At 45.2% G+C, this 18008-nt stretch overlaps 1 protein-coding gene across 1 annotated transcript in view; it reads right to left on the bottom strand.

The window, feature by feature from the left end:
• Nucleotides 1–16671, bottom strand: part of LOC149351278 (lewis-type alpha-(1,3)-fucosyltransferase-like) — a 56222-nt gene extending 39551 nt beyond the window's left edge. The window contains exon 1 of the mRNA XM_089580567.1: nucleotides 16625–16671. The gene's annotated coding sequence lies outside the window, so the exon portion shown is untranslated. The remainder of the gene's footprint in view (nucleotides 1–16624) is intronic.
• Between the last annotated feature and the right edge of the window lie 1337 nt (nucleotides 16672–18008).

Genomic DNA, 18008 nt, shown 5'->3' with positions numbered 1-18008 from the left:
CGCAAGGCCTATGACATCGTGAGGAGCAAAACCCGCAGGAGCAAACCTCACGATGTCCTACCAACTGGCCTCCGACCACGTCCTTCTAAGTAACATAAATATGACATATATCCATTAACAACAGAGACAATGTAGTTATTGAGGAAGAATTCCTTCCTGAACTTTACATAATTCAAACCGACCAGAGAGCTATTCCTATAAACAGCGCAGAATATACAGAAATTTCAATTGTGGCCGAAGAAAGAAGGCGGCCCTCAAGATCAATGAATAAGGTAAAGGTGGCTGTGGTGAAGATTAAGTGTGTAGACCTCCTGAAAGGAAGAGGAGGTACGGAAATCGAAAATCTTGCTACCCTACAAAGACAATGCTCAACAGCCTAAAATTTACCACAGCCCGAAGGAACGCTAAAGTACTCATCCGTCAGAAACTCGATATCAGAGACCTGAATGCTTATGGGTGCTTTGCGTTGTTGTGAACAAGTAACTTCGCGTGGTTATTGCTATTAGAATCAATGCAACGCCAGACTTCTTCCAGCGCAGAGAGCTAGCATGCAGCTCACTGGTAGGCCCACTTGGCGACAGACCACATTCGTGTCGGCAGTCGATCTGCAGAGAAATCTGCAGAATACAACCAATATATGGCTTCCACAGATTACGAAAAAAACATTTGATTGACACTAACAGGTCTATTTTCTAAATTAAAGGAGTATAGACACCTAATTTTGGTGGCATATGTTTTCTTCTATACAATGATGCGGAAGACACTGCTATGCATGAATCACCGCGTGGTATTTGCCTACGACCGCTAAATAATTTATAATCGAATTTTTCTGACATGCTGTTTCGGTTGTGGTTTTAACAGCCGAACGATGGCTGGACACGGCAAAGTGTGGTTATATGTCACGTGCATGGAAAAACTGCGATATAATCGATGCTTCATCGTTTTAATTCAATACAGTGCTGAAGCCAGCCTTCCTCAAGAGCCTGAATGGCAACGAAACTAGAAGCACCGATTCTATTGCAGTTTTTCATTCCTCACGTTACCTATAACCACACTCTGACGTCACAGTCATTGTTCGGCTGTTGAAACCGAAACAGCACGAGAAGGTAATTCGATTATAAATTATTTAGCTGTCTTAGGAGAATACTAAGCGGTAATCCGTGTATAATAATACCGTACGCATCGTTGCAAAGAAGAAAACACGCACCCAAAAGTAATGCGTCTATACTCCTTTAAAATGGACGCACTTATCTGGCGTGCGTTTCCACTAACATCCTAACCATGCTATTATCATCTCCTTATAAAACGAGGAAACGAAAGGAAGTAGAGAGTATCGATTGGCTAAATGCTTGGGAAAAGCACTGCACTGTCACGGCCGGTACTGTAGTCAGAACGTTTGCATCAATGACTACCAAGGTCTCGCGCGCCTTCTTTTCATCAACACTCCCTAATCTGCTCCGCCCCAACCCTAGGCTATATTAGAAAATTACAAACCCCTTCCATTATGATAACCATTTTTGCTCGATGATCACAAAAAATGCTGTTCCTGATCATGGCGCTCTTCTAGCACTAAAGTTTGCTGTTCGCATGTTCATTCGTATTTACTAATGAACTTGATGATAACCTTTCAGTTTTTTCATACTTTACATTACCGGATAATGTCTACCATGACATTTCATTTTAACGCACGGCATCCTGCCAACCTGTCTATATATAGACAGAGAGAGAGTAGACAAAGGAAGGGAAATTAGGCGCTCGTTGTGACGTATATTTGAAGGATGGCAACAGTGACTGATACCAAGTACCACTGGAGAATGGTGTCTCATATTTTATTAAACAGAAAGGCAGCACCTGTGTTAGCGACACCTCTGCAGCTCTTCGAAGAAATAAAACGTGTTTTCTTGAAACTTTTTATGATATACCTCTGTCGTTACCTCCTTCCGAACACCTGCCGCCTTTCAAGTTGTAACCAACTTTTTTTTTTAAACTCTTTCCTCACCATTGGTTGCATTTGTGTTTTACACTTTCTTCTGTACCTCGCGGATGCTATAAAAGCTGCTTGTTTCAAATACTGTAATACACTCGAAAAAGGCTGGTCCTCCAGCCGAAACGTCGTCAATTAAATCGTTGTTTTTCAATTTGTGGTGACTTTATCTTATATATATATATATATATATATATATATATATATATATATATATATATATATATATATATATATATATATATATATATATATATATATATATATATATATCATCAGCTGGCGTCGATGGCGCAAATTCCGAACTGCTGGAGAAGACATCTAAATATCTGGTACTATAATTCTATCACACATACCTGTATTTCAACAATCACAATCATCGGTGCCGCAGGACTGGGAAAATGGGAATGCAACTGCCGTAACAAAAAAATAAAAAATGCTCACAATCTTCATGTAACAGTTCTTCCCTTGTCGTCAAATGTTATTTATTTAGTTAAGGTTATTTGGTGAGCATGAGCATGTTGTTCGCTCTGAAATCACGGTTGGTTGTTTTATGGGGTTTAACGTCCCGAAGCGACTCAGGCTATGAGAGACGTCGTGTGAAGGGCTCCGGAAATTTCGACCACCGGGGGTTCTTTAACGTGCAGTGACATCGCACAGGACACGGGCCTCTTGAATTTCGCCTCCATCGAAACTGGACCGCCGCGGCCAGGATCGAACCCGCGTCTTTTGGGTCAGCAGCCAAGCACCATAACCACTGGGCCACCGCGGCGGCTGCTCTGAAATCATAAAATTGATAATTCTTTGATCCTTAACTGTCAGCAGTTCGTAATGCAAAAAGCTATTCCTCTCTAACACTCGCTGTTTCCGGTGTGCCGTAAGGTGCTGCACACGACTCTTTACTTATTATGACTTACATTAATGTCCTATGCATTCCGGTCTCTTCTAATATTGCCACGTATCATTGTAGTGTTTGTTCGTTCACGCTCAATGCTGCAGGAAAGGGCTGTTATCATTTTTGTTCGTGACGCGAGAAGCGACCAGTCTAATCTCGATTGATCGCAGCCATGAGAGGCTGCATCTAGGTTTTTCCAGATTACTGTAGATGATCTTGTCCTGCTGTCTGGAAGTTTCCTTGCCGGCTTTAAATTGAGCGATGCCGCGAGCAGCGGACATTCGTAGTTCGACGACCGACGAGCACGTTTGTTGCTTACGCCGCCGCCGAGTGATTCAGTTATTTTGCGGGCGCAAGTCAGCCCAAATAAACAGCTTCATTTCCAAGACTGGCTGGTGTCTTCCTGACCACTGGACTGCCGTCACTACAACGTGACAATATGCCCTTACACCCAGGCAATGTGTTTCTAAACGTTGATGAAGCCTCACGTATCACCGTAGATTACTTTCCCCATCACCTTAGTGCATTATTTCCTGTGCAGAAATGTGGGCATTCAACGCTTATAAAAAAAAGAGAGCAGCAAAAAGGGTCAGAAGTTTGGAAATCAGAGTTTTTTTTTTTTAATCTCCGAAAGACGAGAAAAAAACTCGAGGTATAATCCGTGCTACGCATAGATTACCGCACTGTCAAAACGCACGTGTTTGGATCTCATCCACACACAAGAAACAACACAAGAAAGGTTGTCACTTAAGAAACCTTCATGCACTCTCTTCTTTGCGCCACATATACCCGAAAACTGTGGACAAAAGCATTTTTGAACGGGAAAAAGTTTATGAGCGCAATTTTTTTATATAGCGCAACCTTTCACTATAACAATCAACATATCCGCAGGTCTCCCGTCGGCAGGCTTACATTTTTTTGCTATTAACGTTTTCGCTATCGCCGAAAGTGTTCCCCATTGGTTTTCTATGGCAATCTTAACTGCTCGGTGCGAGCGATAGAAAAACTATAAAAGAAAGATTCCGCTACATGTCAAAATAATGAACCATTATATTCAATATTTCTATACCAGTATCGTACTGGTTTTCAATTTTCGAAATTTTTTCTCCACGAATATTGGACATGATAAGCACTCACGTGGCAGCAGCGATGACGTAGCGTGTACGACTCGTCTGCTTAGAGTCTGTTAGCGGTGTCTCGGCTCGATCATTTGTTTTTAATTTCTTTTACTTTCGAATAGTGTCACGTGTTCCAGGTCAGGGTCGATCTGGCGGATGCAAGGAACCAGGACGCTTGCGTTGGCACAAGCATATATAAGACCTCCTCCATGTTTGCAAACAAGCGAGGTGGCGCTGCAGTCGCGAACGGGCTCGCGGTAGGCAAGAGGCCAGGGAGTGGCGTCGAGTTGAGGTGGTGCAGCGCCGGTTTCCAAGGCTTGTATGCGCGTTTTGAGTTTCTGAGAATCATAACAATGGTTGATGCTTTCAACTTAGTATTCCTCGAAGTACACGGGCTCGCGTTGGCCATGTACGGCGTATTTCGACACGATGTGTATTGAATTATGGCTAGAAAGCGCTGCAGTTGGTTTCTACCCCAGGCATTCAATAAAATGATATAAGTTTTTGACACTGAACTAGCAAGAATGATTTTACCTCGGGACAGTGCTGAGGGAAGCACTGGCGTTTTTTCGGCAGAGCCGACGTGCGCTCACCGTCTCTTGACACACGTGTCGCACAGTGCGAAAAGTGGGGACAGCGTCGATCGTGTCCCGATCTCATCTGTCTCGCGTAGCCGCTCTTTTTAGCCGTCAGATCAGGCACCACCAGGCTGACTTCTCCCCTTCTTAAACTGGTCGATTTGGTGAAAAGTTTGGATTCCTGAAATTATATTTCTTCCAGCCCTGGGTCTTCTGTTTGATTACTAGAAATTATAGCAAAATATTCAGTAGAAATTCATAAAATTACGGTTTTTAGATCTGTGGTCGTCAAAAATTGTGAGGTAATGGCGTTTCTGATGGTCCTGGCACGTCGCGAATCCTGCGGGTTTCCGACGACGGAGCACCACAATGGTAGTATCACTACGCAGAAGAGGGATCAGAGGTTTCGTTGATTTCAGTGCGGCATTTCTTTGACCAAAGCGAAAGCGAAGAGGCCATAAGCGAGGGAAAAAAACTTAAAGGTTTGTTTTGTGATCTACCACATTTTCTGATTGGCATCACTCACCCCTTCGTAAATTTGTAACGAATGTAAATAGAATGATTCACATATCACATTGAGGAGTGCAATAAATCTCTCGACTTTTTTTTGCTACAGGAGCAGTAGTATGGTAGTCATTTTTGATAAGAAAGGTACTGCGAATAAAAAAAAAATTAAGTAATACCGCCATCATAGAGGATAGGGCGTTGGCAACGTGCTGGCATAAAAAATTTCCGCATTTTCTACTTAATTATTCAAGACCCGTGGTGACTTGACGAGGGTGTTAACTATAATTATCCAACAACTTTACCAGGTATAGCTGAAAATAAAACGCATTGCTGAAATTAGCAGAGCAATTTCATATTTGCACCAAATTTGGTTACATATCTCAAGCATCAATAAAGAAAACACTTTTCATTGCCTCATCCCTGTCAATATCGCTACGTGCCTTTGCTGGTAGCCCGCCTGCGGTTGCTTCTTTCCAAACAGCCTTCGCGATCATGTACTACTTCATGAAGAAGCTTATGACACATGCATGATGCAATGAAAGTACGCTGTTCGAAGCATGCCAACGCGACCGCGCAAGATTGTCACAACTTACCAGACTTTTTTACTGCAATCAAATAATTATGTCGTTCATGTTAAGAAATATTTAAGAAGTATATATTAAATGCCCTAAAATGCGTCATTACACGTTCGTATAACTTCTGCACACGTTAAAACATGCTGTGCTATAACAAAATAACGCACTCCTCGGTGGAGAGTGACCCTGCCGGTGCCCGTGCACACCAGCTCAGGGCGATAAATACGTTCGCAGCTGCATACATGTTTTTTCTTTTCCTTGCGCAATTTTAAGCGTACCATGCGGTTGTTCAGGTGAATGAGCGCGGCAATTTCCCTGCTATGAAGTACGTTGACTGGCAGCGCCGGTCTACACCCAGACTTCGCGCTTTTACTACCGCGGCTCATTTCCTAATGCGGCATTTATTTCCGAGAAACCTATTAAAGCTAATCTAATTTTTCGTTTTATGATACTACGCGGATCCAACAGCGACGCAGCTGGTCAGTACATGCTGCTTCTGCAGTGCGCAGCCACGATATGCAGCCGCCGGTAGCTGCAGCAGCTGCGGTAGGCACGGCCAGGCGGAACCTGTTTTGTCTACCACGCGAAAGTCGCTACTGACATCAGCGCCACCGCATCTCCGTGACGTCGCGGGGTGAAGGAGGTCTATAAACATTCTCTGAACTGGGCCAGCCAACCAGACGCACAACTCGTATCACGCACGAAGCGAGCAAACGCGGACACTGCAAGCAGGTGCGAGCGGGGACAGGAGCACGTGCGAGGGAGGCTACGAACGCTTGCTTGAAAGCAACAGCGAACGCGTCACAAAGAAAGACAGTCTGCCTGCATGTTCCAAAAGGATAAAAAGCTGCCACGTTTTGAGTGAGTCCCTTTGAGGTCATCTCGTGAGGATACTGTGCATTCATAAGCGGATAAAATTTGGTCAAACGTTTCAGGGGAGTCCTCCACTATGGAGTATATTTGTAATAAGGGAGTAATTACTCATTGGCATATCCACCAAAGCGCCGCCACACGGCTGCAAAGGACAGCTATACAGCTTTCCCAGAAACTTTGCAATTGAAGAAAAATTCGCCCTGTTGCGGGGTTCGAACCCGGGACCACCGCTTCACCGGAGCAGTCGCTCTATCTAAGCTTACCGGGACGGCAAGCTTATGGTAGGGCGAGAGCGAATTGATCAATAACTCGAAATGGGAACAGCGTTGTTCATATGGAATCCGCCAATGTGGAGTAGATTTGTAATAAGGGAGTGATTACTCATTAGCATCCACCCCAGCGCAGCCATACGGCTACAAAGAAAGCTTTCCTCTGTAGCCGTATCGCTGCGCTTGGGTGGTGGTGGTAGTGGTTTATTTAAAAAAGATAAATAAATAAATAAATAAAAAGTGAAGCAAAAGAGTGTTGCCGGCCGCGGCAATTGCTAGCGCCAGTTTTTAGCAACGCTGTTGGTGCTATTGCTGCACTGACTGCAAGCTGAATATTACGTCAGCAAGTGCACTGCTTCTACGACCTGAATGCCAGGGGAAAGCAGCAGCGCCGTCTGCTCGCGTCGGTGTAACTACCGCGTCTTTTCACTTTATCGAGTTTTCTCGTATTGTGAACAGACGGACGGACGGACAAAACTCCGCGTACAAAACGAGGTAAACTCCAGCCATTAAATGCATTCCTGCACTAATTACGTTATTTAAAAGTTGAAAATGTAGCGTATTGCACCACGAGATGTCCTTGTGAAATTAGATGTCCCTGTAAAATTAAAAACTGCTGAATCTTTGCCTCAGGGACTGAAGAAGTTGGCTCCATGAGCGTCAGCGCAGTCTTCATGCCGCCAGTTTCCGCAAGGCCGGCCCAGGAAGAAAGCGGCGTCGTTTTGTTCCGCAATCCGTTGCACAATAAACACTGCCGTTACTTTTCCATGTATGTCGCTTGCTGGCGCTAGCACTTCGGCTTTCCTGCCTTGCTACTGAAACGTCTCGGTTGTTTTCACGCTTTTTGTATCCTGTTTATTTTCTCTTTTTTTTTTTTTGAGAAGCGACGGTCCTCCAAAGGGCGTCTGTTTTGATGGTGGCAATCTTGCTTTTTGAAGCGGTGAGGTCTGCACTGCCGCTTTCTAAAAGATGCACTAAAGATGATTCCGAGTTCGTCTTTACACGGCGGGGACTCTATCCACAGGCTCCAAGCATTCTTTGAAAGTTCAAATTATTATCTGGTGTGGCCGATTTTACTATTAAATCGGATTAAACGTCGCAGCTCACGCCATTTTTTTTTTAACTGACCGCACAGAGTAGGAGCCAACCAACAAGTTGCCATGAAGAAAAGCACGCGCGGAATGCCTTTCAGCCTTTCGCGTGGCGGCTTGCCGCTCTGCCGTTGGCTGTGTATTACGCGGAAGGATCTTCGAAAATGTGCGCGATGCTGGTCATCATGTAGTTCCTTCCTCCATGCTGGTCGGACTATGTACAGCCGGACTGAAGGAGTGTACGATGGGGGGCTAGTTGGTAATCCATGAACTAAGAACGAAAACCACGCAAAGGACGATACACATGGAAGAAGTAGACAGGACGAGCGCGCTCGTCCTGTCTACTTCTTCCCTGTGTATCGTCCTTTGCGTGGTTTTCGTTCTTAGTACAGCCGGAGCAGGTGGTCGGGCGCATCACCCGACGGTGCGGTAGCAAACGAGGAGAAACCATATTTCGTTTGCTTCGGGGCTGTTATTTAGTTGATACGTTCTCTAAAACGCTAGTGTGTAGTGGTTTTATCAAACTATAACTTACGTCGCGTCCAAAAAGAGTAATAAAAATTATTTCGGGCCATTGAAGAGCGATAAGGTTGAGTATCGCCAATGGTATCGCGAAAGCAAATAGTCGACGCGTATTTTTATTTCCGTGGGCTTTATTTGAGGCTACGTTGTCTGCGATTGCAACCATTTATTCACGGAAACTCAAAAGAACAAATTAAAAGCGGGTTGGGTTATGCAGCTTCGAGTGCAGGTGCAGAGTAGACATCGCAAAACGTCAGTGCCGTAACTCCAAGCTTTCGACAGCTGGTTCTAACAGGGCGGTGCGTTTTCCTTTTGCTGTTCGTCTCCTATTCTAATAATGTGTGCTACGTCACCGTCGTCAAACTCAGGATAATCGGTTACCTCTCACCTGATTGGTTACCTCTCACATCACATTTTCATAATCTGAGAGTAACATTCGCTGTGCGAGCGGACTTCTCGATAGCTTAGTTTACAAGTTCTTCCGTGATTTGCATTGTAATCTGTGGGTGGTTCAGGGTGACCCATCATCCTCTCGCGGTAAGCATTGTTCTATGCTGATCTTAATGGCCTGATGAAAGTGACATAAAAAGTCTGAATGGCTGAATTTTATGACGTGCATGCGTGTGTGCGTGCGCGCGCGCCCGTGTGCGGGGGTAGAGCAGGAGAGCATAGTTATTCCGTTACGTTATATATACACTCTTGCATCAGAAGTTTTTGTGTGTGGCTACAATGACCGTCCAAAATGAGCCATGAAGCCAACATTTTTGGCGAAGTGTTTTAAATCCCAAAATATTTGTTTTTCCTTTATCCAGGCTGTTACGCCTGATGCCTGCCGCAAAGTCGCCCGAGGACCGGAAATGAGCCGCTTACAATGGAAGAACCTCAGGAACGGCCGGTCAGCAGAGGGAGGGGCGGCGAGACGCGCTCTTGCGAGCGAAGCAGCAGCAGCAGCGTGCGGGGCAGTTGGGGCAGTGACAAGCCATCTGCACGTGGTGGCGGAGCATGTGCACAGTGGCGAGTCGTCGCCGGAGTCTAAAGGGATTAGCGCTGGTGCCGCACAGTTCGATAATCCCTTGTGTGCCGGGCGGGGGCGCGATTCGAGAATCACGCGACAGTCAGACATATCAGAGAGGCACGTTCGCACGTCTTATTGCACAAGCCAGCTTCTCCCTCTTCTCTTTACCAGGACCTGACACGAAGCCAACACCACTCATTGCGATATTCGTCCCACGTGGGAGCTTCATTCTTTCCAAGATTAATTAGAGGAAACAGGCCAATGGTTCTACAGCAAGAAAAGCAACAGAAACCTCATACTTACACACTGAGTGTTTATTTTGTAGGCTCCCTCTTAAAGAAACGAGGTCACCTTTCTCTGCGCCAGCTTCGAACCTTTGTGATATTCACTTAATAATTGAGAAAATGGCTGAGGGAAAGTTGGCTGCTTGCAACCATGAATCCTCACAAGCAACACTTGTGCCAAGCAAGCATGTGCTTTTACCAACACCAATTTAACATAGGGATATATAACTGCTTTCATAAAATTCGGTGCATTGCTTTTAGCGTGAAATTATAAGGGACCGCTTTATTCAGTAGTTCGTTCGCTGAAAACGCACTTAGACTGGCTCCTGCGTCTTTCCTGCGTTTGAAACATTTAGACCAGTCACTGCAATCAACCTGCATCATGCCCTTGACAACAAAATCAAGTTTTGACAGACTGAACATGGTAGAAGTGACTTCAACGATGTTCATACAACATGAAAAGGGTCAGCTTTCGCCCGCGAGCTTTCTAACAGTGGCACTTGACAGTTTTTTTTATAATATCATCGTGCAGCGGTCAGAGCTTCATGTAAGCTCTGTTTGTCACCGTTATGCATGCGAAGAGATGCGGCCGTTTCTTTCACTGCTTTTGAAGTTTGCTAGGAGGAGGAGCTTTTTTTTGTCTCATACCGAAGAATTCTGGACAGAAGCATTCTTGAGCGGGAAACCGTTTATGAACGCAATATTTTCATGTATTGAAAGATTTAACTACAACAATCAATATATCTGCAGATCACCCGTTGGGTGTCTTGTATTTTTTTTCTATTAACGTTTTTTATATCGTCAGAAGCGCGTTCCCCATTGGGTTTATGCGGCAGTCTTAACTGTTCGATGCTATCGACAGAAACGCTTTGAAAGAAAGATTTTGCGACATATCAGAAGAATGGACCATTATCTTCAATATTTCACCAACAGTGTCTTACAATTTCCAAATTCAAAAACTTTTGTCCCAGAATGTTGGACATGGTACAATTTTTGTCACTGAAGTCGTACATGCACACAGAGTCGGCATATTTTTCAGATATAACGGTTGGAGTTAACCGAATTTCCCAGTTCGCTCTTAGCTGGTTTGGTTCATAACTTTTTTTCAACAAATGAACGGCAGCAAAAGCAAGCTGATGAGGCGGATTGAATAATGGGAAAGGAAACTGTACATCCAACAAGCGGAGCACAATACACGGTATGACGGCAAGACCAATTTTCAAAACAAAAATTCACATAGAAAAATTCTATGTTATGGCTTCTTCGCGAGCATTAGTGGGGACACTAACAGACATTATAACGAATGTGTTGTGTGAACTGGTAGGTGAATAATTAGAGTTTGCGCAATGTCTAGCTCAGCGGTTAGGTAATCGACATTTATTTAGCCAATGATAGAGGATATTGATTCATTGGATATAAATTATTAGATGAGCAAAAAAGCAGCTGCTCTCGGCCCTTCGAATTGCGCTCTCTGGATGCATGAAACAGGCGCTCACGGTAGGGGAAAGTGCGAGGTCGTGTACACGGGCATTCATCAGTCCGGAGAGACAAAATTCCTGGCGCCGTTGTGCTGACGTCATTTATATTTGTCTACATCTGATAAGTGACTTTGGATGCATCAATGTCCCGCTACAACTTGATAACGATGCGCAAAGAAGCAGCCCCATTAGTTACCGGGGCGATTTGAGAGAATCACCCGACAAATTAACGCATGCAGTCATATTTATGACGTCCGCCATTGCCGCGCCTTCATGACCGGGAAGAAAAGGTAATTTTTACCTCAGAAAGCCTATTTTTTAATATTAATGTGCATTATAACCAAGATATGCACAATAAAAATAAACAATCACCAGGCATATGTGCAGAATGCTATTTATGCAATAAAGCAATTAGATTGCTTCGTGCTTTTGCATCTTAGAAATGTGGTTTTGTCTCTCAGAAAAAAAAAACAATAAGAAAGTTCCGCTAGGAATCCGAGAACTAACAGAAACAACGCCTGGTCACAAAGGATTTTTTTTCCGTTCCATTTGCTATATTCAGGAGTTTAGCAATTTGTTGCGGTTGGACTACGCGCTGAATGCTGTGAGTTGTGCTGTAGAGTGAACCCTAGTTGTCCTCTCCTTGTACAGCATTATGGGCTACACGTGTTTACGGGCTTGAGGTAAAAGGCGTTAACTATGCTCTCGCGAGCCCGGAAACCGAGGTGAAGTGAGCGTTTTGCGTTATTCAGATTAATAGTACCGCATAAAGTATTTCTTCTACCAGCCAACTTTTGGTCTCGTTTTTACCGCTTCAAATTTTTTCTAAATATTTTGCCTCGCGTAGTGAACGCGCTCGCGCATTTTCAGTGATTTTTTGGTAAGAAAAATTGCACTCCTTATGCTAGTATATGCCGTAAAACGCAACAACTGCGAGCCCTACAGTTGATTTTCCTTCTCAGTCTTATAGAGGGAAATATATGGGTGATGACGATGGATAAAAGGATGCTTGACGTCTTGCAGATTCAATATTGCTGTCACGTTGCTCGAGGACACTTCTGGAGAGGTTAACTTTTTATTGACCAATAATAAAACAAAGAAAGATACAAGCAAGGAGAAAACTTGTTTACATTTGACTGACTCGTAGTTTTACTTGACGAAACCAGCCCTCGGTCCCACCGAAACAGCTGGTGTTAAACCGCATGTCCCAGCCCTCGGACGGGACAAAAACCAATTAGGTAGGTTCGCAAACATCCACCCAATAAATCATTGGGGAAAGGAAAACATAACCAATGAACGATTGGGGAAAGGAAAACACAGCAAATCGATGATTGGGGAAAGAAGACAAGTCATCTCAACCAACACTGTACAAGTATGTACACTCTCCACTGTCGAGATTTCGGAGGATTCTCCTTTCCTCCCGCGAGCTTCACGATCCTTCTCACTTTCCCACGGGTGCGGGTTATTTCCACCTCTGGCAAACCCAGCTTCCAAGAAAGGCAATATTCAGGGCCCATCTATTTGGTGCCGTCCCTCACAAACATGCACAGAAGACGGACGGACACAAACTCTCTTACAAAGCACGTCTCTCGCGTGTCCCTTCCCTCTGCATGTGAGCTGAGATTGACCCGTGGTAATGAGCGGTCATTTTTCATTCTGCAGCTAGCGGGGCAGTGTATTGTTGACCACGCCTCTATCTGTCAACGAGCGCCGCCATCCGGCTACGCTTTGAGCAGTGGCACCGCCGACATGGGTCAAAAGTCACGCGACGCGATGGGGATTACGATGGCTCGTCGCCGCCCGCGTGCGCCCGCCTCGCCGCAAGAACGTGCACAATGGGATGCGACCCGACGAACACACTCCTGGAGGGGTTTGACCTTTCCTGTATTCTCGAAATCATCCGCTGTCCGGCTCCCCCTACCGCGCCCCGTAGGGAATGTGACTCGTCCGCCCCCATCTCTGCCGTTGTGCGGAGAGCATTAAAAAAAAAAAAAACTGAAGGGGCATTCCCCTTTCGGGAACCCAAACACGGCAAACAACGCATAGCGCCGCGAACTTCACTCCTACACATCCTTCCGTTCTATGTTTTTAGCGCATGATGACATGCTAGCCATTCCCAATGGAAGTGGTGAGTGAAACATTACAATCCAATCACTAAATATGCGGAAACGATGCTTTGCATAAATTGCGCACGCAGTTTCTGACATTTTATACGGGCTTTAGAGTAATTCGGGAACACTAATTCATCTGCTTCCTTTGTTCCGCTCGGGCACCGACGAGCAGCACGAGCCACAGGTTGAATGACTGCCATCATTCGGCAAACATTTAACGCAGTGCTTCTTGTAGGGCCTACAAGAAACGCTTGCAGGGGCGAAAACTTTCAAATGGAGGGCAGGAAAAACGGTCACCGCGCTTGAACTGAGGCGCAAAACGCGTGCGCGCTCACAAATAAATTAACAGTTGACGCATTATTGTTGGCCGTCAACTCCAGTAGGCGTCATTTTATATCACACCACAAACTTAACGTGGGCCACATAGAACGTTTTTAGATTTTGATCGCCTGCAATAAGAACGTAAAATCCTTAAATACAAACAATGCTCTCATTATGCAGCTTTTCAGCAGGTTATATGAAACTCATTTTTACTTTAGCCGTAATAAAACCATATCTGCAATTAGTTAAAAGTTAAGCGTGCTGACAACTACAGCAACAGGTCCTCATTCTTCAAAAGGACGAACACGAGATGGAAACCTTCTCGCCCCACGGATTCTACAGCGCCAGGCATTCGTCTTCTATTTCTTGCGGTAAATAATGGGCTCCAGAGTTTCCGTTCTGGGGCTAAGATGGGCTGTTGCGTTTATGTTGGTGTTTTAATAAACAACCCCCTCCCTCCCCCCCCCCCCCCCCCCACCCCCGGAAAGAACGTTTCCTGGGTCGGTCTTAATGGGAGCAATACCTTTTTGCTTGTGTTTGTAAACCTGCCTCTACGAACTAAAAATGATTGGCCTATTGGGACCTGAGACATTCCATCTTTCTAGGGCGTTTCTGCGTAGAAACGTTCTTGTCTGGGTAAGAAACCGTAATTAAGAAGGCAGAGAGAACTAGCCCGTTTCCAAAGCGGTAGCTATATAGAATGCGTAGTGATACCATTATTACATGCCCGCATTTCTTTGAAGCTAGCCACAACGCAAATGCAGAGCAATCTGTGGGGTATGCCGTTTCGTCTCGCATCTCTTATTATTGAATCTGTAAAGAGCTTCACTATGCTTGTTGCCTTAGCTGGTATATAAACATACTATATCGTTCTTTTTTTTTCAGAGGTGCGGGAGGGGTTGAATTTCAATATACAGGTTCCACCACAACTACGTGCATTATACTCTATTAGATGAAATTTACCATCAAATACGAGCAATGCGTAAGGTTAGCCCATAAAAAAAAATAAGAAAATAATTCCAAGGCGTTGTAACTTGGCACACGAGACCTTGCACTCTCTATTGACACCCAGTATATATATAGCTCAAAAATGAAGCAGTAATCGCTGCGGTGAGCTATGGCACGGTGTGTGAGTATCGCTGTTCATTGCTTTTTATATGTGTGTCTTCCTGCTGCGCTGCAAAAGCTCCCGCGAAGCACTATGAACCAACAAGCCCAGCTTGAAGATTTGCTACATTTTATATCTCGGTACCGAATATGGGCTGCTGCTTCCAGAGCTCGTTTCCGTATGTCATGCGACCTGTCCCCGGGGTCTTGGACTAGCGTAGCCTGTCAGGAAGAGATTGTGATGAAACGCTCACTCTGCACCTTCTGTCCGCACTCAAGGAAACGCCGAGATGAGTTGCCTCGCTGACAGCGGCAGCGTGACCGAAATCACTCATTACGCCACGGCATCTCAGCATGCTTCAGTTGAAATCCGAGGAGGCTTGCGCTGATGTAGTCGGCGTAGACAGACAACTTGATTAAACGTCACAGTTCCTTTAATGCTTATAGCAAGTCGCCCATGGAGGCGCTGAAGAGCAACGATGGCAGAACGCTAACTTTCCATATACCAGGTGTCTCAGCTGAACGTAATGAAGCTTTTAAAAAAATACGGTGTGTCCCAGCCGAGTCAAACCAACAGACGGCTATTAAGAGTCGTGTGTGGCCTAGTGTGCAGTATTTTTAGATTTAAAAATTTAATTATGTAGTAAATACGAGTTAGTTAACTTTTTAATTGTTGGATTCAGGTACAAAGCGTCAGCGGAAGTTGTAGATCATCTTGAAGAACAGTGGTTGAAACGTTTGCATCAAGGTGCATGCCATTTAGGCAGATTTATTTGCCGACTAAAAAGAAAGGAAGTACAAAATCAGACTTTCACTGCTAAATTAGCATCACCTGGTAGCAAGTATGCCATTTTTGCCGAAAACGACGCTTTTATAAGCCAGAAAATTTAGTAAAAGCGAGGTACACGTGGCGCCGCCGCCTGAAGATTCGTGCAGTGGTGACGAGTGGCGTATTAATGAACGAGCGCTAATTCGCCGACAGGCAATTAGAATACATTACGAAGAAAGCAGCGCGGTGAGCACAGCAAAGAATGCGAAGAGTGACGCAATTAAAACGGCTCACAACATACGACGGAGGGATAGGTTAGTCACAAACACGAGCGCTGAATCTTTCGTCTAACTTTCTGTGCACTTAGGCTGCGTGTATCAGTTGTACGCAACAAGTTCAGAACCGCAAGCTCTCAACGGCATTCGCGCTGTGTGTTCTTGCTACGCTGCGTGTGAAGCGGTTTCGTTCTCACTTCAGCCGTTCTCACTGCGAAGTGCTTTTTTTTCTTTTCTTTTCTTTAGTACGCGCTCGTGCAGACAGATCTTCGACGACGCAGATAACTTGGGCGAGAGGCGGAAACAACAGAGAAACGACGTCCGGAAGGTGGGCACCGAGCGGAGTGCCCTGGCAGAACACTGGGAAAATTTCGACCACAGAATCGCCTTCGAGCGAGCGAGCGCACTATGCGTAGAGCTTAATCTGCCTAAAAGGCTTCCTCTCTAATCATGGCACTCAAAAGGAAACATGAACATATGTCTTGGTTCTCTGCCCTCCGCCTAAGTGAATGGCCTCCGCCACGTGAGCACAGGGACGAAGCGTGGTCTGCTGACTGTAGCGTGTTGACCGTTTAGTCGCCCATTACCAAGACACCGAGTTGGTCCCGCGACTTCGGAACTTCTTTTTCAACCCTTGCTTGGTGCCACAATCAACGTACAGGGTAGTCGAAGTAAGAGATTTACCATGGCGCTGACTAACGAGGACACGGTATACAGTTTAACAGCGAACAAAATCCCTCATCAGCGAGTAATAAGCTAGTGCGAAAGTTAAGAAACAATTGGAGAAAGGTAACGGTCACGTTGATATTTCTGGAACAAAACTAATGTGATCCAATTTCGCGTTGTACTCACCTGCGGACGCTGAGAATAGACCGAGGTTTCCGCATTTGAAAATTCATGCTTGGTTTCTGCGCCTTTTCTAGAGCCCGACAGTTGTTATCGATGACCGCCAAGAGCCCAGTTCTTTGTTCTGACGGTAACTGCGCAAGCCGGTGCCCGTGCGGGCTTGCTCCCATACTTCTGCACTTTTTCCCTCTTTTCAGTTTGTTTCCGTAGCTGCTTATTCTATAGTCCATACGCTGCAGCTGCGTCACACCAGAGGGGGGGGGGGGGGGGGGGGATTTGCGCATGAGTCATTACGCGGGCCGAGTTGGAAATTTGGAGGCGGATATCTCGGAATGCAGGCGTACTGTAAGAATTCGCCTCTAAGTTTCCAATATAAACTTACACGCTAACTCTGGTGCCTGAAAGTTCATTATTTGACTTCAGTTAATTAGAGGGTTGGTGGCGACAATTGTACTTTCACCTTGTGTTCGCCTGTCCGCGTCATTTAAGAGCCAAAGAACGGCTTTAGCGTACTACTAATCGTTTGTAAAAAAAAAAAAAAAAAAAAAACGTGACAGATGCTTAACCAACTCGCCCAAACTGCCATTTTACTATAGTTTTTAACGCCTAAGAAATGCCTGTCTGCTAGCGCGTGTCATATCAACGGCACGGTTACACTCACTGGAGATAAAAAGCCTCACGCATTAACCTCCGCTTAGCCTGTCTATAAAAGACCACGTGGTGGCTGGTCTTCGAGGGACTAATAGCTGTGGCAATGCTGTCAGTAGCCACAGGACTAACCCCTATACCGTTCTAGAACGGGGCTTGGCTGGTTGATATTGATGTTCTTGTTCATCTTGTTGCTCGCATTTCACTTACCATCAACGCATGTGGTGGAGCTGTCAACCAAATCCCGCTGTGGAATTGAGGTGATAAAATCTTTTTCCTCTAAAATAGGGGTGTAGTAAAGGGGAAATGGCACAGGACAGGGATAATCGGGGAGATATGAAAGAGGCATTTGCCCTGAATTGGACGTAGTCAGGCTGGTGATGATGATGGGGAAACGTCACGTGATACGAGCCCGATGCACTAGACTGGAGACTGAAGATGGCAGCATCTTTATTGGCCGTAGCTCAACAACAACCAAAATAGGAGACGGCTCAACATGGCTGAGCGCGGAATATCACGTGGTAGCACTAGCTAAGGTGGGTACTTGAGGTCCTTACGTGCTAACTTCATTTGAACTAAAGGCCTTTAACATAAAGGTCTTTGAGCCAAAGGCCTTAGAACTAAAATCCTTCACCCAGAAGACATTTCCGATGAAGGCCTTCTCCCTAAATGCCTTTGATCTAAACGCCTTTACCCTGAAGCATATACCTTGATGGCCTTCACCCAGGCTTACCCTTCACCC

Source organism: Amblyomma mixtum, chromosome 3 (assembly GCF_055824585.1).
Source record: "Amblyomma mixtum isolate Tamu chromosome 3, ASM5582458v1, whole genome shotgun sequence".
Classification (NCBI taxonomy): domain Eukaryota; kingdom Metazoa; phylum Arthropoda; class Arachnida; order Ixodida; family Ixodidae; genus Amblyomma; species Amblyomma mixtum.
Note: the sequence above shows the minus strand (reverse complement) of the source record. Positions and strands in the feature narration are given on the sequence as shown.